Genomic DNA, 13805 nt, shown 5'->3' on the forward strand with positions numbered 1-13805 from the left:
GACAAGGAGCTTCTAAAGGAGAAAGCTTAAGTGTGGCTCGGGCATTTCATCGAACACCTCATGTGCATAGGAGGTGAGGTAGAGCACCACAAATCTCTCCCACGGTTGGCCAAAAATATAGAGCAGTGCACTGCTTTTCTCGCGGGGGTATATATAGGCCAAGTGTAGGTCCCGGTTTGTGGCTGGAACCGAGACTAAAGGACGACCTGAGGTCCCGGTTCCAGCCACAAACCAGGACTACTGGTTGTGGGCTAGGAGCGATGCACATTGGTCCCGGTTCTTGTCGGGAACCGGGACCGAAGGTGACAAACGAACCGTGACAAATGGCCCACGAGGCCCGGTCGGCGCCCTGGCCTCACGAACCGGGACCTATGCCCACATGGGTCCCGGTTCATGAGTGAACCGGGACTAATGGCATTTCATCAAGTGGACCAAAGCCCTCTTTTCTACAAGTGAATGGATATCCTTACAAGTACATGTACAGAAGAGATGAGTATATGGAATTGTCTTACACTCACCACAAGCTACAACATGAAAAAAAATCAATACAACAATACATTATAATACCATGTAGAAGAGCAGGGTTCAACTACACATGAAATCAAACTATAAAGGACATTCGTCCTTTCTATCCCAGGTTCTCGTCCTAGAACCTAGCCTATATCGAAGAAGAATAAGAAAACTCCAAATAGAACAATCATTGCACTCATGTCAAAGTATCGCTTTACATGTACTTGCAACTATTTTTGTAGTCATCCGTGAGCTACAGGGTCTCAGCAATCTCATTTACAAAGGTAACAAGACTAGCAAAGCTTAATGGGTGAGGTATGGTTAAGTGGTTAGGCTGCAGCAAGCACTAAGCATTTATTTGAGTGGCTAACTTACGAGTACAAGATTAAGAGAGGGGGTGATCTACGCATAAACGGATGTGAACTAATAATGATCTCGAAGTGTTCCTGAACACCTACTTATGTGAAACATAAACCCATAGTATCCTCTCTTAGATCAGAAACTTACGAGAAGAGACAGTCACGGTTATGCACACAGTTGCCATATTTTTATTAAGTTAACTTCAAGTTTGCTATGACAGGATGTTAAAAAAGGTTCCAAGTTAGCACATAACCGCCGGATCGGTTTTCTAAAAGATTTAATACTTCAGGGGTGCTCCAACTTGTCCATCACAAACTACCACAAGCCACGTCAAAAACCTCGACCATAGAAAACCCATGATCTCCTCGGATTCCTCGTGGAAAAACCTCAACCTCGAGATAGCCCAAAGTATCCTCGGAATCCCTCGTAGAAGATGTTCGAGAACGGTAAAAAAAATCCAGCAAGACCGCCTGACGTGTCGACAGACCCAATAGTAGTCGTGTATCTCGTTCTCACGGAACGACCGAATGAGTTAGACATCGGGTTGGCTGAGAACCAGGGTGACCAGGGGGTGCTGGACATTGCTCGGTTTATACCACCACTCATGAGGAGCACTGGCCTGGGGGTTTATTAATTATCCATGGGTGTTGGCGGGTCCTTATGTTTTTTATTAGTTATTAGGAAAATGTAGTACAAATGTTGGGCCTTGCCACGAGTGTTTTATCCCAAAACAAAAATCAAGGGGTCCCCATAACAACCCCAAGCATGTTAGGAGCGTTCAATTATGGAACTTAACACCCGCACAAAAGTAACTAGGTCGGCAAAGGTGGGACAAAACACAAAGTTAGAAGGCCAAGCCTTCCACCTCTTACCAAGTATATAGGTGCACTAAATTAAATAGCAATAATATGGTGATATATCGAGGAACCCATGTTTTCACATGGAAGCACCTGCACCTACAACTAGCAACGCTATAAGAAGGGCTGAGCAAGCGGTAACATAGCCAAACAAAGGTTTGCTGGGATGTGAAGGGGGTTAGAGGATTATCATGTCAATGTTGGGAGGCTTGAGATAATAGGTAGTAGGAAGCGAGACATAGCGATAGAAATGAGAAAACTAGCATGGCAATGATAGAAGTGGTATCTAGGGAAATGATCATCTTGTGTGGGATCGCGCTTGGAAGAAGAACGAATTCGTGAAGCAGACGAACCAACATAGTGGAACGAGTCCTCGCACTTTGAAGCAGTTCAGAATACTATCGAGTAGAAACAATTCACGTGCAAGCAATCAACACACGATAAACACCACAACATATGAGTGACATGATGTGCAAAAAAATATGATGCATGTTCAATTAATTATGCATGGTATGGAAAGCACAACAATCAAATCCTACACATTCCATGAAGCTCAATATGCAATGAGTTGCATATTGACGAAACTCCATATTTGAATTACTTAGTTCACTCCTGTTTAGGTAAACAACAATATTAAATGTTGTTAAACATGGCAAGAGGTGAAACATAATTAAACTACACTATCTAGGCATTCTAAATGAGGTCGGAAACAACATATAGCATTTCCAAAATGACCCCATATGTGAATTTTGAAATTGGCCCCGATCTGAACTAAACACAATTGATATTTCTTAAACAGTAAAATAAACTGTACCAAGTGATTCTACATGCCATTATAGCCGATTTACATATATAGATCATCTAAAACGGATCGCCGGTCTAAAAGATATGATCATCACAAGATAATATGCCATGAACGCAAAATGTATGCAATGACAACCACATACGTGTTAATCATGGATGCAACAAGATATTATGAAGCTACATCAAATACTAGGCAAGTTTAAATGAGGCGAACAAAGAATAACAATTTTGGAAGTCCCCATACGCAAATTAAGATTTCGGTACTATTCTGCCTATAACACAATTTTAGAGTTGGTAAACACCAAAATAAATGCAACCACATTATTCTACACATTTTTCTAGTCAAGTTACACATATAAAATATTTTAATTGTAGTTGCAATTAATTAATTATGAGACAAACCATTTTAATATGACAATAACGCAAATTACATGAAAACAACAAGCTAAATATTTTTAACTTGTGTGAAAGTTATAAATTTTAAATCTACACAAAATTCTAGACATTTTAGATATCTATAGTTTTTACATATGATGCATGGTTAATTATTTATTAGCAATGCAAAATGATGCAATTTTGTGTAATGAGGAAATTCCCTAGAACTTAGTTAAATTTGTAGCGCTCGGAAAAACAACTCTCGGCCGAATCTGGAGCTACACAGGTTGGCATGGTGTAAGAGCATTCTCGAGCTTAAGTGTCTTGGTGATGATGACAAGTCACTATGTTATCTAACTGGGTGTCAGGTATGCATGTATCATATGTAAAACACAAGACGGTTAGGTATTCCCTCAAAATAGAAAGGATTGAAGATGTATTCCCTACGTGTGTTTAGTCTCTTTGGTCATAGGGATCCCGTACTATTAAGAGGGAATCAACATTGGAAGTCTATGGGTGAATCAATTCTTCTCACACACTTTTGCACCCATCTCGTTCCATCGCATGATTCACAGAGAGGCACCGGTTTTTCTCACTCACCGGTTGTACTGCTACCATGGGCGGTTGTACTAGCCCGACACCGTTCCACAACCGGTCACAGATCTGTTTCACTGCGTTTGTTGGGCGGTGGTGGCTAGGTTGTACCGATATATTAAATATAGCCGGTACTACCGGTGTTCCAAGCGGTTGTACTGCTTGGCACTAAGCCACGCCCGATGGCCGTGGCTGGTGGTACCTCACGGCCAACTCTCTGTTGTGGCCTGGTTGTTGGGCGGTGACTAGCCGGTTATTCCACTAATTTAGGAAGACCGTTTGTACCGCCCTAGAAACTTGTTGTACCTACGAGTGTAAAAACTGGTTGTAATGGTTAGAAATTGGGGGGACTATACAAGGAGGGGTTTCTTCCTCCTCCCTCTTATCTCTTACCACTCTCTCTCCACCATTGATGCACTCAAGCTTTGTTGACCGATCTGTCTCCCTAGCCACCCAAACTTGTTGTCTTTCTAGGGATTGAAGGAGGAGACCTAGATCTACACTTCCGCCAAAGGAAAATTGCTTCCCCCAAGTTCTTGTGTGTATTTTGTTACTCTTGGGTGTTTGAGCACCCTAGATGGAAGAGGTCACCTCGGAGCCACATTCCATTGTGGTGAAGCTCCATGGTTTTGTTGGGAGCCTCCAATTGAGTTGTGGAGAGAGCCCCAACCTTCTTGTAAAGGTCCGGTTGCCACCTTCAGGGGCAGCAGTTAGTGGAATCACGACACTTCGCATTGTGTGAGGGCATGAGGAGAATACAGTGGCCTGAGTGGCATCTTCGGGAGCAATGTGCCTCCACACCGCTCTAACTGAGACATACTTCCCCTCAAAGGGAAGGAACTTCGGGAATACATCCTCGTCTCCATCGGTTCCATTTGTTGTTATTTCTTACCTTTACTTGTGTTTACTTATTGCTTATTACTGTTGTTGTTAGCATCATATAGGCTGCTCACCCAGTTGCATATCTGGACAACCTATTTGTCGCTAATCCTAAGTTGTTTAAAGAAATGTTTTAAATTTGTTAGTTGCCTATTCACCACCCCCTCTAGTCAACCATATCGATCCTTTCAATTGGTATCAGAGCCTCTTCTCTTTATTAAGGGTTTCACCACCAGAATAGTATGTTTGACAATGGGGAACAGGTTGAGAAGGTGCCTGAGGGAGCTGATGCCAACTTGGTCAACAGAGAGGAATTAAATGAGGTCATGTCCACTTTCAAATCCTCAGTATCTATCAAAGTCAAAAACATGCTTAAGGATTTCCTTGATATTTCTAAACCGCCCACCGACCCGTTGTTGGTGGCTAATTCCACAACTTCGGATTTGGGGGCAATTCCGAAAAGCAAAATGCTAGTAGTGAAAAGGATAAAACACCTCAAGGAACAAATGGGGCAAATGCATTTGCATCTATTCCTGTTCCCATGTACTATGGAGGACCGGTCCACCCACGGCATATTATTAATCTAGGTCCTCCACCAAAGCTTGTTAAAAATGATTTTGCTAATTGTGTTTTTTGTATCAAGGCCCATTTGAACCACAACCCAACACAACGTTGGAGAATGATTGAGCAGGGATACTACCAGCATGATCCAAGAAATCTCACGCCAAGAGAAGAGGCTGACAATCAGCTCAACCACTCGCCTTGTTCATTTTTCAAGCAGCTGTACGTATTGAATACCTTCCTCACTTGTGTCTCTTCACTCGGGCCAAAGACTGTTGGGAGCACATCATGTCCATGTACAAGGGAAGCTCTCGCATTCAACAGTCCAACTATGAAGTGGTTCTTGATGAGGCCGATGAATTTGCCATGATCGAGGATGAGGACCCTCGTGAACTATATCGAAGAGTTACAACTCTTGCTATTCCTCTTCAGGATCATGGAAGCAAAGATGTGTATGACACTTGGATTAAACATAAGTTTCTCAAGGCCATCATCCTTTCAACAAGTCCATGTCCTTCGTCATCCGTCAAAGGCCGGACTTTCATTCCTTGTCCTCAAGTGATGTGTTGGATGAGTTTATTCCCATGAACATTTTGAACAAGACCGCTGACAAAGATCTTGCACGAGTTCAACGGTCAAGAAAAGGCTCTCCCAACCTTGCTTTGAAGGCCAAGGCTGCTTTGGAGGAAGATGAGGAAGACAAAAAAGAAACTTGTCATAAAGACACCAAGTATGCATACCACAAGCAGATGGCTCTTGCAACAAGGCAGTTTTGGGACAACAAGAAAAACTCAAGGCCCAACTTCTCCAAGAACAACTCAAATGGGTCCAAGGGAAAGCAACACATGATAACTTCCTACAATTGTGGCAATGTTTGTCACTTTGTGGTAGATTGTCCCTATGAGCAGAGGGAAGACAACTGTGGCAAGCTCATTCGCAAAGACAAGACCAAGTCTTTCCCAAACATGAACAACTTCCCCAAGAAGATGCACTCTAAGGTATTGGTGGCTCAAGAAGAGTACCTCTCGGATGAGGATGATGATAATGAGACAAGTGGTGAAGCAATGGGAATGGCCACAGTGGCCATTGCATCTTGTTGTCCAAGCAAGCTGTCTCTCTTAGAGGCCACCAACGAGAACCGCATTGCCAAGTGCGTGATGGCCAAGGCATCCAACAACGTAATGTCTAACAATAAAACTACGAACACCAAAGCTACCATTTCTGCTACCATGGATAGGGAGATGAAAAGGAAGAGGTAGAGGAGGAAAACTCCTTTGGTAAATTCATGAGAAAACTCAAGGGTAAATCCAAGAAGCATTTTGGTGCTCTCTTGGAACAACTCGGTGAGGCTAATGACCTCACTGAATCTCATGAAGAAACTATCTCTACATTACAAGATCATAGTTGTGAATATGCCGATGAGATTGCGGATCTTTCTATTACTCTTGAAAAAGAGCAAGGACTTCGTTTGATTCTTGAGGAGTCACCTAACGACAACTTTGCTAAGCTAAAGAAATATCTTGATCATGCTCTTGTTCTTACGCATGTGCTTCAATCCGAAAAGAGTGCACTTGGGCTTGATCTTGTTAGACTCAAGAAAGAGCTTGCAATACTTGACAAGGCTCACAAAGCCTTGAAGAGTGCACTTATCTCTTTGAAAGAGTTTGATGCTCACTTCCAACTAAAACTCACTAAGGAAATACATACTTGCTCTCCATTTTTTTAATTGATAATGTCCTGGCTACTAACCCCGGTTGTGACCATGCACATCTTGTTGAGGAGTACTCCGAATTAAAAAAGCAGCTTGAGAAAGGTCTTGTGACATGCATGCAAGGTGAAAAAAATCTTAATGACCCTTTGAGCAGTCAAAAGGAAGTGATTGCAAAGAAAGGAGTTGGGTTTGCACCCAAGTCCAAGAAGAACAACAAGAAGAAGAAGACCAAGCAACCTCCCCAGCTTGTGGAAACCTTTGTTAAATCTGGGGAGGGCACTCATGGGAAGAAAAAGGACTAAGGGTGGTAATGCCATGAAGGGCAATATCCCTCTACCCAACACAGTCGGCGACTTCAACCCCTCTTATGTTTTGTGCCATGCTAGTGATGGGAATGTTTTTTATAAGTTTGGTGGTTCTTATGATGAGTGCATTAAATGGGCTATTTGGGTACCTAAGACCCTTGTTACTAACATAAGATACTACAAGAATCAGCTTCTTTGCCGTCTGCCATAACAGAAGGCAAAGAGGACTCCACCAACGACATTGATCAATTCGCACACGACAAAGAGAACACCCGTCGTCAAAGATTCCGCGTCAGCTTACGGCGACATTGTAGCTTCTTTGCCGTCAGCCTACCCTAAGCGGACGACGAAGCTCTTTGTAGTCAGTGTGAGACACTGAGCACTCGGCAAATAATTTGAGACAGCAGCCGACAGGCGACGCCTCCGTTAGGGCTAATGGAGGCTTTGTCGTCTGCATCCCTTCCCCTCTTTGACGTCTGCTACCCTCCCCCTATTTGCCGTCTGCTTCTATGGGCCAGCACATAGTTGGGCCAGTGCAGGAATCAGCTTTGCCGTCTGCCTCCCTACCGCTGTGTCGACAGCCTCCCGAGGAAGCGGACGGCAAAGAGCCCATATGGTCAGCTGCTGCCGCCCAGGTTGCACAACTGGGTGCCACGTGGCACCTATGCCGTGAGCTGCGTGATGGCAAAGGCCTTTGCCATCAGCTATCAGACGACAAAGAGCCAATACTGTCACATTTTTGTTTATTTTTTCTATTTTACAGCACATATATGATATACATATAAAGTTCATCAATGCCATTAGTTCATCAATGTACATCCCATATATCGAAAGAACCAACACATACAAACTTTCATCCATATATACATACATATAGTTCCACATATATTGTTCATCCATATATACATATACATATAGTTCCACATTGTTCGTCAACTCAATAAAACTAGAACTAAAGCACACCAATGCCAGATTCCACGCATGTAGTACATCCAATCTGCAAAGTGGTAATAAGAAAGTCAGAAGAATAAGAACAACAACATATATATGAAAAAGAAGATAAATTGAAGAAGAAAGAGAAGAAGCAAGAAGAGAAGAAGGAGAAGAAAAACAAGAATAAGGAGGAGGAGGAGGAGAAGGAGAAGGAGAAGGACGAGGAGGAGGAGAAGAGGAGAAGAAGAAGGAGAAGGAGGATAATAAGGAGGAGAAGAAGGAGGGCTCCTTCTCTTTCTTCTCTTCTTATTCTCCTCCTCCTTCTTCTCATTCTCCTTCTCTTCTTTTTCTCTTCTTCTTTTTCTTCTTCCTTTTCATTTCTCCTCTTCTCCTCTTTTTGGAGCTAAATTAGCTAACTATGTCTTTTTGGAGCTAAATGGGCTAATTATGTCATTATAGAGGAAAACAAGCTAAGTATATAACATTAATGAGCTAATCAAGGTTCTTATGCCATTTTGAGCTCATAATGTCTTTTGGGAGCTTAATTAGTCATTTTAATTAGCTAACCAAGGTTCTTATGATGTTTTTACCTAACTAAGCTAATTATGTCATTTTGGAGGATAATTATCTAAGTATGTCTTTGTTGGGGAAATAGGCTAAATTGAAGAAGAAAGAGAAGAAGCAAGAAGAGAAGAAGGAGAAGAAAAAGAAGAAGGAGAAGGAGGAAGAGAAGAAGAAGGAGAAGAAGGAGGAGAGAAGAAGGAGAAGAAGGAGGGAGAAGAAGGAGGAGGAGAGAAGAAGGAGAAGAAGGAGGGCTCCTTCTCCTCCTCCTCCTTCTCCTTCTTCTTCTCGTCTTCTTCTCTTCTTCTTCTCCTTCCTTCTTTTCGTTTTTCCTCTTTCTTCTCCTCTTCTCCTCTTCTTCTTCTCCTCCTCCTCCTCCTCCTATTCTCCTCTTCTTCGTCCTCTTCTTCTTCCTCTTATTTCTATTTCTATTTATCTTTATCCTCTTCTTATATTTATTCTTCTTTTCTTCTTTTTTCTCTTCTTCTCCTTCTTATTTTTTTTCTTCTTCTCTTCTTCTCTTAGGCCTTATTATGTCATTTCGGAGAGAACTTAGCTAAGTATAGGTCATTTTTTATTAAATAGGCCATTTTGGAGCTAACTAAGCTAATTATGTCATTTTGGAGGATAATTAGCTAAGTTGTGAGCTAACCAAGGTTCTTATGATGTTTTTACCCTAAGTAAGTTAATTATGTCATTTTGGAGGATAATTATCTAAGTATGTCTTTGTTGGGGAAAATAAGCTAAATTGAAGAAGAAAGAGAAGAAACAAGAAGAGAATAAGGAGAAAAAAGGAAGGAGAAGGAGGAGGAGAAGAAGAAGGAGAAGAAGGAGGAGAGAAGAAGGAGAAGAAGAAGGATAAGAAGGAGGGAGAAGAAGAAGGACAAGAGAAGAAGGAGAAGAAAGAGAAGAAGGAGGGCTCCTTCTCCTCGTCCTCCTTCTCCTTCTTCTTCTCTTCTTCTTATCTTCTTCTTCCTTCTTTTCAATTTTCCTCTTTCTTCTCCTCTTCTCCTCCTCCTCTTCTTCTTCTTCTCCTTCTCCTCCTCCTCCTCTTATCCTCTTCTTCCTCCTCTTCTTCTTCTTCCTCCTCTTATTTCTATTACTATTTTTCTTTATCCTCTTCTTCTACTTATTCTTCTTTTCTTCTTTTTTTTGTTCTTCTCCTTCTTATTTTTTTCTCCTTCTCTTCTTCTCTTAGGCCTTACTATGTCATTTAGGAGAGAAATTAGCTAAGTATAGGTCATTTTTTAAATAGGCCATTTTGGAGCTAACTAAGCTAATTATGTCATTTTGGAGGATAATTAGCTAAGTTGTGAGCTAACCAAGATTCTTATGATGTTTTTACCCTTACTATGCTAATTATGTCATTTTGGAGGATAATTAGCTAAGTATGTCTTTATTGGGGAAAAAAGCTAAATTGAAGAAGAAAGAGAAGAAGCAAGAAGAGAAGAAGGAGAAGAAAAAGAAGAAGGAGACGGAGGAGGAGAATAAGAAGGAGAAGAAGGAGGAGAGAAGAAGGAGAAGAAGAAGGAGGAGAAAAGAAGGCGAAGAAGGATAAGAAGGAGGGAGAATAAGAAGGAGGAGACAAGAAGGAGAAGAAGGAGGGCTCCTGCTCCTGCTCCTCCTCATTCTCCTTCTTCTTGTCTTCTTCTTCTCTTCTTCTTCTTCTTCTTCTTCCTTCTTTTCATTTTTCCTCTTTCTTCTCCTCTTCTCCTCTTCTTCTTCTTCTTCTCCTCCTCCTCCTTCTCTTCTCCCCTTCTTCCTCCTCTTCTGCTTCTTCTTCCTCTTATTTGTATTTATATTTGTATTTATCCTCTTCTTCTACTTTTTTTTCTCTTCTTCTCTGTCTTATTTTTTCTTATTCTCTTCTTCTCTTCGGCCTTATTATGTCATTTAGGAGAGAACTTAGCTAAGTATATGTCACTTTTTATTAAATAGGCCATTTTGGAGCTAACTAAGCTAATTATGTCATTTAGGTGGAAGCCTCGCTAACTATAGGTCCTTTCGGAGCTAACATGGGTTAAATAGGTCATTTTGGAGCAAACTATGCTTATTAAGCCATTTTGGAGCTAGCTAAGCTAATTATAGGCCATTTTATAGCTAAGTTAGGGGGAATAGGTCATCTTGGAGCTACATAAGCCTTATTATGTCATTTAGGAGAGAACTTAGCTAAGTATAGGTCATTTTTATTAAATAGTCAACTAAGCTAATTATGTCATTTAGGTGGAAGCCTAGCTAACTATATGTCCTTTCGGAGCTAACTTGGGTTAAATAGGTCATTTCGGAGCAAACTATGCTTATTAAGCCATTTTGGAGCTAGCTAAGCTAATTATAGGCCATTTTATACCTAAGTTAGGGGGAATAGGTCATCTTGGAGCTACGTAAGCCTTATTATGTCATTTAGGACAGAACTTAGCTAAGTATAGATCATTTTTATTACGTAGGCCATTTTGGAGCTAACTAAGCTAATTATGTCATTTAGGTGGATTCCTAGCTAACTATAGGTCCTTTCGGAGCTAACTTGGGTAAAATAGGTCATTTCGAAGCAAACTATGCTTATTAAGCCATTTTGGAGCTAGCTAAGCTAATTATAGGCCTTTTAATACCTAAGTTAGGGGGAATAGATCATCTTGGATCTACGTAAGCCTTATTATGTCATTTAGGAGAGAACTTAGCTAAGTATAGGTCATTTTTTTATTAAATAGGTCATTTTGGAGCTAACTAAGCTAATTATGTCATTTAGGTCGAAGCCAAGCTAACTATATGTCGTTTTGGAGCTAACTTGGGTTAAATATGTCATTTTAGAGGAGGAGGAGAAGAAGAAGAAGAAACCAAGAAGAAGGAGAAGAATAAGCGGGGGGAGAAGGAGGAGAAGGAGGAGAAGGACCTTCTCCTCCTTCTCCTTCTTCTCCTCCTCCTCCTTCTCCTTCATCTCCTCCTCCTCCTTCTCCTTCCTCTTCACTTCTTCTTCTTCTTCCTTCTTTTCATTTTTCCTATTTCTTCTCCTCTTCGCCTCTTCTTGGAACTATATTATCTAATTATGTCAAAAATGAACAAGAGAAAACTTACCGTCGTGGTCATCAAGGAGGAGAAACACTAGGGTTGCTCGCGCCGGCTTCGTTTGGAGACGGTTGCCCTGGAGAAGTGTCGTGCGATGCCGCTCGGGAGTTATTCTGCAGAAAAGATATATTGCAATGTCTCACTTATCATGATGACACTCAATTTTTAATACTAGTTTATAATGACCATTCAAATGAAACACACCGTGCCAATCGCATTGAAGACGGGCAATGGCGGAGGGACTTGCCTTTTCTTCTCGCACACACTCTGAAGAGTCGGTCGTATTAGTTAGTAATGAAACAGACATTACACACATGATTTGGCTAATGTGAAAAAAAACTTACCACAAAAAGCTCGTACAGGGCCCGTTGACCCGCGTCATTCCGGTCCCTCTCCTCAAGAGCAGCCTGAAGAGCAACCTGGCTTGCCAATCTCTCTTTATCAAGAGCAGCCTTGTTTCCCGCTCTCTCTTTCTGAAGAGCAGCCTGCAACACCATTCCTCGTTACCACAATAATGATCGATGGTCACACACATAATGAAATGGATGAAAGTTTTCTGAGTCCGTACAACTAACCTCGATGGCAAGATCGACTAGCCGTGGACGATGCGTTATCTCAAGACAGGAGCTCGACTGGTGCGCCTTGATCTCCGGGAGAGTGAGTGGACAACGTATTATCCCATCTCCAATGGCTATCGAGCCATGAGGCCTCCCGCCACCAGATATCATTACCAGCTCTGGATCCAAAGGTTCCTGGCTCGGGTTACAGTCCTCCCCTTTCCTATCCTTCCTCGTGTCCCTGTATGCACGAGGTTGTGGTGGGATGATATGTTTGTCAAGTTATTTGGATCATCCAGGTCAGACTCAGAGAATGCCTTCGCCTTCTTGTAGGAGGCACTATGGGGCATGCCATAAAGTTCGTACAAGTGTGGCATCTCCGTCTTATTGTGATGCGCCTAAAAGAGAGGAACAAAGTATTAGTAAGGGGCTCAAGCTAGCATGAAGAATGAATTGCATGAATCATGAAGCAAACCACATACCCAGTTTCGTACGAACTGAAGTAAGTTGGCGCTGCCTTGATGGTGTGGCACACCAACCATTTGTCTACGCCGATCCGTCGCATTGTCGTGGACGGCTCGCCATTTCCCTGTGCACCTCTCATCCACCAACACCTCCCAACAATCCATCTTATCTGCACACCATCTCGGGGGCAACTATAAGTTACTAGAAAGAATTTTGAGCGCTATGCCTATCAATCAAATCAAGAAAACTACGTAGGAGGCCTTAAGAATAGGTAATTACCTTCATGTACTACTCCTTCTTCACATACTTTCCGCAACACTCGTTCTTCGGCTTCTTAATACCACGCGTGGCGTAGTAGTTCTGTAATAACCGCCTACACTCGGCCTCGAGAACCTTGGCCGCCTCCTCCTCATATCCCTCTTCACACCTATAGAAGGTCTGCGATCAAATGAGACAACACCGATTAGTACAATAATTAGCTATATTGTTAATTTTAGATTGTGTAAAAGGATAATTTACCCAAAAGCTCTTGATCACCATCTCGGCCCTCGTGTGGCACAAGACACCATCTATAATTTCCTCCGGCGGGGCCTCCGCAGCCTGGTACTGCTCCAAGGAAAATCCTACTGTAGGAACCTGACCCTCACCAGGCAACGTGACAAACCCCGGAAAATTTGTTCGGCAAAGCACACCAAGGACGTTGTTCGGCTTGCGGACTCCACGAGGGTGTGCCCATCCCCTGCAGTATAATAAGGTCAACGCATTAGATATTTGAAGAAACTTGAAGGCAAAAGCTAAAAAAGAGTAAATGTGCTTACCTATCCCCTTCAGGCTTAATCACCGGCCTCTGCTCGCAGGTACCCGGCACGACCAGGAGACGTGTACTACCACGCTTGTACACGGTGTCCTCGTCCACTTGCACGTTGCCCTCACTATCCGTAAACTCATCCCGACCATCAACAAAACAGCCACCCCGACCCTTGGTCCAATCCGGCACCTTGGTCCAATCCGGCACCTCGGTCCGATCCAGCCAGGCACCCCATCTGGACCTCTCCACGTCTGCCGAAGCGTGTGTGGCAGGAGTCTCCTGGGACGTAGCCTCAGGAACCGGAGTCTCGTGGGCCGAAGGCACCTCGACCCGAGGCTGATCCTGGACCGGAGTATCATGGGCCGAATGCCCGACCACCCGAGGCTCCTGGACCAGAGTCCCCGTAGCCTCCTCCTCAAACTGGTCCACCATAGTAGTCATGTGCTCGGGTGAATGAGCTGGTGG

The sequence above is a fragment of the Hordeum vulgare genome, chromosome 3H (genome assembly GCF_904849725.1).
Source record: "Hordeum vulgare subsp. vulgare chromosome 3H, MorexV3_pseudomolecules_assembly, whole genome shotgun sequence".
NCBI classification, from domain to species: domain Eukaryota; kingdom Viridiplantae; phylum Streptophyta; class Magnoliopsida; order Poales; family Poaceae; genus Hordeum; species Hordeum vulgare.